Below are 13,119 nucleotides of genomic sequence, written 5' to 3'. Positions count from 1 at the left end.
AAAAAATATGAATGGGAGGGATCAACACATCCAGAAGGGAGAAGTGGGCCCTGGCCGGTTGGCTCAGCGGTAGAGCGTCGGCCTGGCGTGCGGGGGACCCGGGTTCGATTCCCGGCCAGGGCACATAGGAGAAGCGCCCATTTGCTTCTCCACAACCCCCCTCCTTCCTCTCTGTCTCTCTCTTCCCCTCCCGCAGCCAAGGTTCCATTGGAGCAAAGATGGCCCGGGCGCTGGGGATGGCTCCTTGGCCTCTGCCCCAGGCGCTGGAGTGGCTCTGGTTGCGGCAGAGTGACGCCCCGGAGGGGCAGAGCGTCGCCCCTGGTGGGCGTGCCGGTGGATCCTGGTCGGGCGCATACGGGAGTCTGTCTGACTGTCTCTCCCCATTTTCAGCTTCAGAAAAATACAAAAAAAAAAAAAAAAGAAGGGAGAAGTGGGGAGGAAGGTAATCAGGGAGGGATGGACAGTGAGCATTAGCCATAACCTACAGTCAGGAAGGATCCAAGTTTTGTGGGACCTGCTGCATATCTAATTTGGAGGGTTCTTTTAAAAGGAAAGGAAGGCCCCAGCCTGGGCTTTACTCTAAATCTGCCTCTGACTAGCCATTACGTAGTTTCTGAAGCTATGTGGGATGCTCTTTGCAGATGAGTGATAGTCACATCAATAATCACAATAGCGAACGTTTATTGAGCCTTTATTTACCATGGGCAGGCACCAGGCTAAACATTTGGTGGGATTTTTTTATTGGTTCCTCACAACTAATTTATAAAACAGATGCTGCTTGTTAAGCCTCCTTTTATAGCCGAGGAAGCAGAGGCTCAGAAGGGTTAAATCACTTGCCCCAGGTCACACAGCTGGTACATGACAGAGTTGGGGTTCTACCTCATGGAGCAGAATAGGACTGGTTTTCTGTGGATTAAACAAACCACATATAGTCAGTTCTTTATTGTTGTTCACATGCATGTTAGTTCTTTTCCACAAAAGACTCTTTTAAAAAAAAATTAACCGAAGGAAGGGCAAGATGACCTGAAAATAGTATTTCTTCCCATCACATGGAGGTTAGTTTTAGAATTAGACAGGGTGTTCTTTATTGGTATTTCTCAAAGTGACCAGTAGGCAGAAATGATTTGAGAAGAGTTAAATGTTATTGATTAAAAGACTTTTAAAAAAAGATTTTATTTATTCATTTTAGAGAGGAGAAGGGGGGAAGGAGCAGGAAGCATCAACTCCCATATGTGCCTTGACCAGGCAAGCCCAGGGATTCAAATCGGCGACCTCAGCGTTCCAAGGTTGACGCTTTATCCACTGTGCCACCACAGGTCAGGCTTAAAAGACATTTTTTTTAAAAAACACACACACAACGCTTCAGATTCCTTGCACTTAATCTGATGGCTGAGCTAATAATGCAAAGCTCCAGTTGTGAAGAATTGAGAAGTCAGTCGTGATGACTTCCTAGTAATAAAACCCAATGAGCTCCTCCCTACGTGGATGTACATTAAGCATCATGAGGTCCCAGAGCAGCATGCTTGGCGTACATGGCTTCTGCATCATAGTATCTGCTAAGGATAGGACCCTCTGAGTGCCCGTGGATGGAAACACGGATACATCTTCCTCTGGATCCTGAAATGGCCGTTTCCACAATTGGGGGTGGGGGTGGGGATAGAGACAAGCTGTATTTGAATTGGGCTTTCCTTGAAACAGTTTGAATTAAAAGCCTAACTAAGAAAACCTAAGTGGATGGCTGATGGTTTTCTGCTGGTGTTTGGGGAAGATGGCTTGAGGAGTGGTCTTCGAGGTCCTTGGGCACAGGGCTTGGCCGGCGGGTGTGGCTGTGTCCCCTTCTCCCCCCGCTGGACTGCTGAGGCCATGGCTGCGTGGATGAGCTCACAGCACCGCAGCCCTGGACCAGTCTTTGCTCCCAGGAGCCCCCAGCAGGGAAAGCAGGGAAGTGAACCAGGAGGATCCGCTGCAAGGAGGAAAAGGGAAAAAAAGCGGGATGACCAGGAAAGAAGGAACCAAGCCACCTTCCTGGTCACGTTTAATGAGTGTTAATATTTGTAAATATTGAACAATGTCTGTTACCAAGTAACAGCTTTGCCAAATGATTTAGTGGAGGGCCTCCTTCTGTTTAATTTTACTGTTCAGAGTGTTTGGCCCTTTTCCTTTCTTTTGTGTGGCTCTCTGGGTGGAATAAAGGGGCGGTTGTTTTTCAACCCTCGGTGTGCAGGAAGACTTGGCCCTGGAAAGCGAGCAGCAGTTTGTGATGCTGCTGATTTGGCTTTTGCATAAATAACCTAAAAACCACACTGTATGCCATTCTCAGGACATCAAAGGTAGTTACAGGTTGCCTGCCTCCTTTTGCAAACGAGGAACCAGAGGCCAGAAGAGACTGCACGCAATGTTGCTTACAACTGTGTATGAGTTCTTAGGGAGCATGGCTTTTTGAAATGTGGAAGTTTTACAAGTTGCAGGCATCCTCCAGGAATTCTAAGTTGGAATGGAGACCCTGGAGGAATAAAAATAAACGTATTTATAAGGGTGATGACAAGACACGCAGTGGGGTAGAGGTGCATCAGGGACACTGGGATCATTGACCCCTCACCCCCCATCTCCCACTGGGGCCTCTCACTTTGCTCCCAGGCTGTCTCTGTCTGTTGAGCAGGGCAGAGGCACATGTGGATGTGGAAAACCCCCTGCAAACAGCTCCCCTGAGCTCCTGTGACAACCTGCCTGGGGTAGGCTCTGTGTGGAGTCAGCCCTGTTTATGGAGAGGCTGCCAGACCCTACTCTTCCCTGGTCCTTCTTGCTCAGACAAGCCCATTGCTAAGCTGTTGGGGGCAGAGTTTGTTTTTGGCATTTCTTCCTGCCCAGAGTGAGCTGCTCTTCTTTTTGATAGCAGCCCATTCCAAGGAGCCAGAGCCTTCAGCCACTCCCTAAGGCCAGTCTTCTTCCAGGCCTTATTATTACCGGGGCCGAAATAACCAAACATGAATCCTGCCCTGGAGGAAACTCTCCATGGGGCGCGTGGGTGGACACCCTCTGAACTGAAGAGTATGAGAGCCAAGGGGGCATGGTCTATCCTGAGGGTGGTCATGGGGGTCGGGAAGGCTTCTCAGCAAAGATGGCATAGGACCTGCGTCTTTAGAGGCTCAGCTGCTTAGAAAGAACCAAAGATCACAGGCCTGGATGCTGGGGGTGGAGAGGTTGACTTCTGCAGGGGTGGAGACAAGGTATGGGGGTGTTGGGGTGGGGATCCCAGGAAACAGATTCAGGGGTAGGTGGGGTGGGATGGGTGTAGTGGTTGGATTTTATTCTGTAAGACATAAGGCACCTTGCAAAGATTTGAAGTGGGATGCAGGGATGAGGAGGGAATGACTGTGTTTGAGATTTGACAGCTTCTTGCTGGTTCAGTGTGTGAGGGAGCTAAGATAGGGGACCAGGCAGGGAAGGAAGTGTCGGAAGCCAAGTGGATGCAGAAATGAGGCAGTGGGAGGGGGTCTGCAGTCTTCTGGGGTCTAGAGTGGGTATGAGGAGATGGTGATGCCATTTACTGAGAATCTTCCTTAATGGGGAGCCCCCCTTTCTAGAGCTACAATGATAGGATGTGGGACAATAATGAGGACTAAAGGAGGTCTTGTGGGCCTGTTCATAGAGGGTGCCCATCCCTGTGTTCTTCTTATCCCTCAGTCGCAACTCACCCAGGCAGTGCCCTCCCTCCTGGAGCCTTGCCCTTTGCTGGCTCAGCTGATAAATTACTTCTCACCATGTGTGGGAGTTAATGGTTGGTGGGTAGTAATATGTTATCAGTTCCTGTAACCTGTTTCCATTTTAAACAGAGGTCCTCAGTGTCCAAACTAAAGGAGTCCTCAGAACTCTAAGATAAGCCCTGAAAGTTTTGTTAGTTTTACCATGAAACCTTTAATTGTCCAATTTCATCTTCAACTCACATTTTTGAGGTTTCTTTCTAGTGGAGTCTCAAATTGAGACTAGGTTAAAAAAAATAATATGCTGACAATTGACTCTCTGTTGCCCTCTAGTAGCAGACTCTTGAACACCTCTTTTTAATTGTATTCTATTGCAGTGGTCCCCAACCTTTTGGCCACAGACTGGTTTAATGTCAGAAAATATTTTCACGCACCGGCCTTTAGGGTGGGACGGATAAATGTATCACGTGACCGAGACAAGCGTCAAGAGTGAGTCTTAGACGGATGTAACAGAGGGCATCTGGTCATTTTTTTTTAAATAAAACATCGTTCACACTTAAATATAAATAAATGGAAATAATGTAAGTTATTTATTCTTTCTCTGCGGACCGGTACCAAATGGCCCACGGACTGGTACTGGTCCGCGGCCCCGGGGTTGGGACCACTGTTCTATTGGATTTAAAAGAAAAAGCTATTTTTCATTAAAATGCATTTTATTTATGTAAACATAGTTAGTTCATTATCATTTTATCTTTTATATACTTTATTAGTTATTCTAAAATTTCTCATCTTATTTCTATTTTTTTTCTTATTTCTATTTTTAATGAAATATTTCAAGGAAAGTGTACAGGTAATACCAACATTTTCATGAACCCACCACCAAGATTCACACTTCCTTCCTTCCTCCCTCCCCCCTCCCCTCCCCTCCCCTCCCCTCCCCTCCCCTCCCCTCCCCTCCCCTCCCCTCCCCTCCCCTCCCCTCCCCTCCCCTCCCCTCCCCTTCCCCTCCCTCCCTCCCTCCCTCCCTCCCTTCCTTCCTTCCTTCCTTCCTTCCTTCCTTCCTTTCTTCCTTCCTTCCTCCTTTCCTTTCTTTTTTCTTTCTCTCTTTGTCTCTCTCTTTATTTCTTCCTTTATCCCTTTCTTCCTTCAGTGTTTTAAAATTTTATCTTTTGATTTCTACTCCCACCCTCTTTTCTTTGGCACCCATCAGCTTTTTTCTTTATCTATAGGTCTGTTTCTGTTTTGTTTTTTCATTTGTTGCTTTTTTTTTAATGTTTCACATATAAGTGAAATCATATGGTATTTGTATTTCTTTGACTTATTTCACTTAGTATAATGCCCTCAAGGCCTACCCATGTTGTCAAAAATAGCAAGATTTTATTCTTTTTTTTTTTGCTGAATAATATTCCATTGTGCATGTGCGCGCGCACACGTGAGCCACATCTTTATTCATTCATCTAGTGATGGGTATCTAGGTTGCTTCCATATTTTAGCTATTCAATATAACTAGTAATATGTAATGAACATAAGGGAACATATATCTTTTAAAATTAGTGTTTTGGATTTTTTTGGATAAATACCTGGAAGTGGAATTGCTGGGTCATAAGGTAGTCCTGTTTTTAATTTTTTGAGTAACCTCCACACTGTTTCCACAGAGGCTGCACCAGTTTGCATTCCCACCAACAGTGTAGGAATGTTTCCTTTTCTCCACATCCTAGCCAACCTTTGACGTTTGTTGACTTATTGATGATAACTTTTCTGACAGATGTGAGGTGGTAGCACATTATGGTTAAAATTTTTTTTTTATTTATTGATTTTAGAGAGAAACATCTGTTTGTTGTTCCACTTATTTATGTATTCATTGGTTGCTTATTGTGTGTGCCCTGACCAAATATTGAACCCACAACTTTGGCATATCAGGACAATGCTCTAACCAACTGAGCTACCCAACCAGGGCTCTTGTAATTTGCATTTCCCTGATGATTTGTGGTGCTGACCATCTTTTCATATGTCTCTTGGCCATCTGTATGTCCTTCTTGGGGAAATGTCTATTTAGGTTCCCTCCCCATTTTTTAATTGGATTATTTGGGGTTTTGGTATTAATTGGTATGCATCTATCTATCTATCTATCTATATATATATATATATAAATTTTTTGGTGGGGGGAGAGATGAGAAGCATCAACTTGTAGTTGTGTCACTTTTTAGTTGTTTATTGCTTGCTTCTCATATATACCTTGAGGGTAGGGGTGGGGCTCAAGCTGAGCCAGTGACTCCTTGCTCAAGCCAGTGACCTTAGGCTTTGAGCCATGACCTTTGAGCTCAAGCCAGTGACCTCTGGGCTCAAGTCAGCGACCTTGGGATTGTGTCAATCCTGCACTCAAGGTGGTGACCCCGTGCGTATGCTGGCAAGCCTGCACTCAAGTTGGATGAGCCCATGCTCAAGTAAGATAAGCTCGTGCTCAAGCTGGTGACCTTGGGGTTTCAAACCTGGGACCTCAGATTCCCAGGCCAGTGTTCTAACCACTGTGCCACCACTGGTCAGGCTTATATATTTTTTATATTAACCCTTCATTGATGTGTAAAAACTTTTTAGTTTTATGTAATCCCATTTTTTGTTGTTGTTTGTTCTTTTTTTCTTTTTTCTTTCTTTCTCTTTCTTTTCTTTTCCTTCCTTCCTTCCTTTCTTTCTCTTCCTCCTTCCCTCCCTCCCTCCCTCCTTCTTTCTTTCTTTCTTTCTTTCTTTCTTTCTTTCTTTCTTTCTTTCTTTCTTTCTTTCTTTCTTTCTTTCTTTCTTTCTTTCTTCTTATTCTTTTCTTTCATCTGTGTCTCTTACTTGAGGAGATATATCCAAAAAGATATTGTTAAGAACAATGTAAAGAGTTTACTGCCTATGTTTTCTTTTAGGCTTTTTATGGGTTCAGGTCTTACATTTAAGTCTTCAATCCATTTTGAGTTTATATTTGTATGTGGAGTAATAAAGTGGTCCAATTACATTTTTTAATGTATCTGTCAAGTTTTGCTAACACTACTTACTGAAGAGACTTTCTTTACTCCATAATATATTCTTGCCTCCTTTGTCATAGATTAATTGACCATGTAAGCAAGGTTTTTTTTCTGGACTCTCTATTCTATTATACTGATTTATAATTCTGTTATTATGCTAGTACCATAAATAACTACTTTGATTATTGTAGCTTTATGGTCCAGTTTGATATCAGGGAGCATGATACCGCTCACTTTATCCTATCTCAAGATTTCTTCAGCTATTTGGTGTCTCTTGTGGTCCCATATACATTTTATAATTAGTTGTTTTAATCCCAAGAAGTATACCATTGGTATTTTAATAGGGAATGCATTGAATCTGTATATTTCTTTAGGTAATAAGGGCAATCTAACAATATCCATTCTTTAATCCATGAGCAAGGTATATCCTTCCATTTATTTTTATCTTGTTTAATTTCTTCTATGTCTTAATAGTTTTCAGAATATAGGTACTTTTTCCTCTTAAATATGTTTCTAGGTATTTTATACTTTTTGATGCAATTGTGAAGGGGAATTTTTCTTAATTTCTTCTTTTGAACACTGATTTTTGGTGTGTAGAACTGCAACAGATTTCTGTATAATGATTTGATATGTGTAACTTAACTGAAGTCATTTCTTAATTCTAATAGTTTTTTTTTTTGGTAGAGTGCTTAAGGTTTTCTATATATAGTATGATATCATTGCAAATAACGAGAGTATTACCTCTTCCTTTCTCCTTTGGATGCCTTGTATTTTATTTATATGTTTTGTCTGATTGCCCTGGCTGGGACTTCCAATAGTATGTTGAACAGAAGTGGTGAGAGTGGTCATCCTTGTTTTGTTCCTGATCTTAGAGGAAAGGCTTTCAGCTTCTCATTATTGAGTATGATGTTAGCTGTGGGCTTGTCATATGTGTCTTTTATCATACTGAGATATATTCCTTCTATACTCACTTTGCTGAGAGATTTTTTTGTTGTTGTTTGTGAGGTTTATTTGATTTTAGACAGATGGTTTATTTGGTAACAAGGAGTAGAAAGGAATTTTTTTTTTTTTTTCATTTTTCTGAAGCTGGAAACAGGGAGAGACAGTCAGACAGACTCCCGCATGCGCCCGACCGGGATCCACCCGGCACGCCCACCATGGGCGACGCTCTGCCCACCAGGGGGCGATGCTCTGCCCATCCTGGGCGTCGCCATGTTGCAACCAGAGCCACTCTAGCGCCTGGGGCAGAGGCCAAGGAGCCATCCCCAGCGCCCGGGCCATCTTTGCTCCAATGGAGCCTTGGCTGCGGGAGGGGATGAGAGAGACAGAGAGGAAAGTGCGGCGGAGGGGTGGAGAAGCAAATGGGCGCTTCTCCTGTGTGCCCTGGCCGGGAATCGAACCCGGGTCCTCCGCACGCTAGGCCGACACTCTACCGCTGAGCCAACCGGCCAGGGCCAAGGAATTCTTTTTTTGTTTTATTTTTTCTTTTATATTTTTCCAAAGTGAGAAGCGGGGAGGGGAGGCAGACAGACTCCTGCATGCGCCCTACCAGGATCCAACTGGCATGCCTACCTGGGGGCAATGCTCAACCCCTTTGGGGAGTTGCTCTGTTGTGGCCGGAGCCATTCTAGTGCCTGAGGCAGAGGCTGTGAAGCCATCCTCAGTGCCTGGGCCAACTTTGCTCCAATGGAACCTTGGCTGTGGGAGGGGAAGAGAGAGAGAGAGAGGAAGGAGGGGGGAAGGGTGGAGAAATAGATGGTGCTTCTCCTGTGTGCCCTGACTGGGAATCGAACTCGGGACTTCCACATGCTGGGCCAATTCTCTGCTGGGCCAGGGCCAAAAGGAGTTCTTAGTTCCTCTTCTCTTCTGGTGACTGAACTGCGATGGTGGGTGGATAGCAGCCCACAAGAATTCTCTAGCAGTTCTTGATCTTCTGCAGAAATGCAGAATTGTCTGAGTTATACCACTTACAATTATTATTTTCTAGGCAGACGTGCCAATGTTGCTCTTTCCAGTATGTTTAGCAGTTGCTGCATTCTCCTCATCTTCGGGTTTCATGGCAGGAAGCAGACATACTTCCTTGATGTTGTTGGAGTCTGTGATGAACACGGTGACTTGGTTGATGCCTGCACCCCAGCCAGCTGTGGGGGGCAGCCTGTATTCTGGTGTGGTGCAGAAATTTTCATCTGTGAACATGGCCTCATCATCACCAGAGGCCTTGGCCTTGGCCTGTTCTTTGAAGAGCTGCCACAGCCACATGGAGTGATTCAGCTCAGTGTAGGCATTATGGATGTCCTACTTCATGATAAACAGCTCAAAGCACTGAATCAGACCTTCATTATCTGCTGATGATCACAGATGAATGTCGGTTGACGTCACGTCTAGGTACTCCCAACAAGCTTATCAAGGAGCCTGGCCATGGTCCGAGGTAGAAGGCATTTGACAGTTGTTGATACACTGATATCATCAAGAATTTTGGGAGTTACTTCAGTTTCAAAAAGGTTAGTTTCTGGCAGTGTCACCTCAGGGCTTTCTCAAGCTCTTCCCTGTCCCGATTCTCTGGGAGGGTGAGGTGAAGTCCTTCTCATAGGCTTGGTCCTTCGGGCTATCTGCATTGTAGGTGACCTTGTAACTGCCTGTAATGTGCTTCAACATGCCTGAAATCATCTTCTCCGTGGTTTCCATGAGATTGTGATAGTCTCGGTATGCCATGTGTCACTCACAGGTAGTGAAATCAGGACTGAATCTAGTCAATTCCTTCATTATGAAACTGGCATCCAATTTTGTAAACCCAGTCAATGCTGCTAACCATGAGCATCATATGGTAGAGTTCTGGGCAATTCTCACACGTAACTTCATATTCAGCTCATTGTGGTACGTGATAAAATGCTTGGCCACGGCCCCCTCCCTGGGATGATGTTCATCAGGGGAGTTCAAGCTGTGGGGATCCCGACTTGTCCAAGAAACTTCATATATACTATGTGATGATTTTAGAGCAGGTGATAAATTTCTGGCTCACACAGTCACTCTGGATCAAGACCAAGTATCTCTGACAATTTTGTGTTTCCTTGTCTCTGCGGCCAAAGTGAAGATGAGGTCACATATGCAAGCAAGGAGGTAGCAGTGTGATTTCAAAGGGAATGCTGCTCAGTTTACCCTTCTTGGTTTTCCCAGGATTCCCCTGAATACCAATTCTTTCTCCCTGACGCAGTTTGTTATTGATAAGGATAAATTCTTCTTCTGATGTGTAACTCCTGGAGTTGGCCATGACTTGTCACTTGACCCTCTCTCCTTGAAGGTCGTAGAAGGTGAACTTTATCCCAGAAGCTCTTTGAGCATCCTGCCCACCACCTTCAAGGTGATGTCCCCAGGCTTCAGGTGGTCCCCAGGCTGCAGGTGACTGTAGTCTTGGATGAAGTAAGTGAGCAAGAGCCTGCATGGAACCTGGGAGGGTACAAGTCTTCCCCACTGCCATTTAGCGGGTGGGCCGCTTGGCTGCACCTGGTGTAGTATTGGTTGGGTCCAGGCTCTTCCCTTGGCAACGCACCCCGTCCGAGCTGTGGTTAGGGCTGCAGAAGTGCCTCACTGAGCTCCTTCTGCTCAGGCTCCTTCTCTACTACCTTCTCCTCAGCTTTTAGCATCTTTAAGCTCACTTCTTGATGAGAAACTTATTTATCCTTGTGAAGCACTGTCAAAGGAGCAAGCAGACCCAGTTGCAGCTCCTTCTGCCCCCTCTCTGCCCAGGAGGTTTGGTGCAGGGACCCTCTAACGAGCCTTCTAGCAGCCTGTGTCCACATGGCAGGGCACCCTGGACGAACGGTCACCACCAAGTCTTGCTCAGTTCCGTCCCGCCGCTGTGCACCTCCACCTCAGTTCCCTGCACTGCAGCCACGTCTCCAGAGGGCCCGACCGAATGGTCTTGAGAGTTTTTATCATAAAGGATGCTGAATTTTTTTCAGATGCTCTTCCTACATCTATTGAGATTTCTTTTGATCCTTTATTTTGTTAATGTGATTTAGTGCATTAATTGATTTACAGATGGTGACCCATCCTTATAGCCCTGATATGAATCCCACTTGATCATGGTGAATAATCCTTTGAATGTATTGTTGAATCTGGTTTGCTAATTATTTTTCATTTTAAAATCATTTTTATTTTTCAATCACAGTTGACATACAGTATTATATAAGTTTCAGATGTACACCCTAGACATTGCATAACTTACTAAGTGATCATCCCAATAAATCTTGAACCCATCTGACACAATATATAGTTATTACAATATTATTGACTATATTCCCTATGCTGTACTTCACATCCCCATGAGTACTCTGTAACAATCAATTATTACTCTTAATCCCTTCACCTTATCACCCTTCCCCCAACCCTCCTCCCATCTGGCACCTGTCAAAATGTTCTCTGTGAGTCTGTTTCTGTTGTGTTTATTTATTTTGTTTTTTATATTCAATTGTTGATAGATATGTATTTAATGCCATTTTTTTGTTTATATTTATTATATATTTTTTCTTCAAAAGAGGACTTTTAACATTTCACATAATAGTGGTTTGGTAGTGATGAACTCTGGCTTTTTCTTGTCTGGGAAGCTCTTTATATGTCCTTCAATTCTAAATTATAGCTTTGCTAGGTAAAGTAATCTTGGTTATAGGTCCTTATTGTTTATCACTTTGAGTATTTCTTGGCCTGGCCAGTGGCTCAGTGGTAGAGTGTTGGCACGGCAGGTAGATATCTCAGGTTAAATTCCTGGTCAGGGCACACAGGAGAAGCAACTATCTTCTTCTTCCCCTCTCCCCCTTTTTTCTTTCTCCCCCACCTTCTGCAGCCATGGCTTGATTGATTTGAGCGAGTTGGCCCTGGGCGCTGAGGATGGTTTGGTAAAGCCTACAGCCTCAGGCACTGAAAATATAGCTCAGTTGCTGAGCAATGGAACAATGCCCCAGGTGGGCAGAGCATCGCTCTATAAAGGACTTGCTGGATGGATCCCAGTTGGGGCCCATGCTGGAGTCTGTTTCTCTCTCTCCCCTGCTCTCACTTTAAAAAAAAAAAAAAAAAAGTATAATTCTTGCCAATCCTTTTTAGCCTGCAAAATTTCTGTTGAAAAATCAGCTGATGTTCTTATGGAAGCTCCCTTGTAGGTAACTAACTGCTATTCTCTTGCTACTTTTGAAATTCTCTCTTTGTCTTTAACCTTTTGCATTTTAATTATGATGTGTCTTGGTGTGGGCCTCATTGGGTTCATCTTGCTTGGGACTTTCTCCACTTCCTGGACTTGTGTGTCTGTTTCCTTCAACATGTTAGGGAACTTTTCTGTCATTATCTTTTCAAGTAGGTTTTCAGTTTCTTGCTCTCTTTCTTCTTCTGGCATTCTCATGATGTGATTGTTGGTATGCATGAAGTTGTCCCAGAGGCTTCTTACACTGTCCTCATTTTTTGGATGCTTTTTTCTTTTTTCTGTTCTGATTCAGTGTATTTTGCTTCCTTATATCCAAATCACTGATTTGATTCTTGGTTTCATTTACTCTACTGTTGATTCCCTGTAAATTATTTTTCATTTCAGTTGGTGTATCCTTCATTTCTCACTGGTCTTTCTTTTATGTTGCTGAGGTTCTCACTGAGTTCATTGAACATCCTTATAACCAGTGTTTTGATCTTTTTTTTTTTTTTTCATTTTTCTGAAGCTGCAAACAGGGAGAGACAGTCAGACAGACTCCCGCATGCGCCCGACCGGGATCCACCCGGCACGCCCACCATGGGGCGGCGCTCTGCCCACCAGGGGGCGATGCTCTGCCCATCCTGGGCGTCGCCATATTGCGACCAGAGCCACTCTAGCGCCTGGGGCAGAGGCCAAGGAGCCATCCCCAGCGCCCGGGCCATCTTTGCTCCAATGGAGCCTTGGCTGCGGGAGGGGAAGAGACAGAGAGGAAAGCGCGGCGGAGGGGTGGAGAAGCAAATGGGCGCTTCTCCTGTGTGCCCTGGCCGGGAATCGAACTCGGGTCCTCCGCACGCTAGGCCGACGTTCTACCGCTGAGCCAACCGGCCAGGGCCCGTTCTTTCATTTGAGACATATTTCTCATTTTTAGGCAGCCTCTCTGTGTTTGTTTGATGTATTAGGTAGAGCTGCCGTGTCTCCCAGGCTTGGTAGAGTGGCCTAATGTAGTAGCAGTTCTGTAGGGTCCAGTGGCACAGCCGCCCTGACCACCTACGTTGGGCACTTGAGGTAAACCCCATGTGTGGGTTGTGTGCATGTAGTTGAGCCTTGATGGCTGTTGGCCCATCGATGGGAGGGATTTATCACCAGGCTGGTCAGCTGCAAGGACTGGCTGTGACCACTGAGCCATGGTGGAGGGGCTCACCCCCCATAGCAGGACTTACTTCAGTGGGGCTCTGTTGCCCAT

The 13,119-nt window shown here is 45.0% G+C and overlaps 1 protein-coding gene and 1 pseudogene across 3 annotated transcripts in view; one reads left to right on the top strand and one right to left on the bottom strand.

Moving 5' to 3' along the window:
* The window catches only part of ARHGEF3 (Rho guanine nucleotide exchange factor 3), a 402,985-nt gene that overhangs the window by 77,623 nt on the left and 312,243 nt on the right, over window positions 1–13,119 (top strand). The window lies entirely within an intron of this gene.
* LOC136382410 (lysine--tRNA ligase pseudogene) lies at window positions 8,690–10,503 on the bottom strand (annotated as a pseudogene).

Source organism: Saccopteryx leptura, chromosome 10 (assembly GCF_036850995.1).
Source record: "Saccopteryx leptura isolate mSacLep1 chromosome 10, mSacLep1_pri_phased_curated, whole genome shotgun sequence".
Taxonomy (NCBI): domain Eukaryota; kingdom Metazoa; phylum Chordata; class Mammalia; order Chiroptera; family Emballonuridae; genus Saccopteryx; species Saccopteryx leptura.
This window is presented reverse-complemented; position numbering and strand designations above follow the sequence as displayed.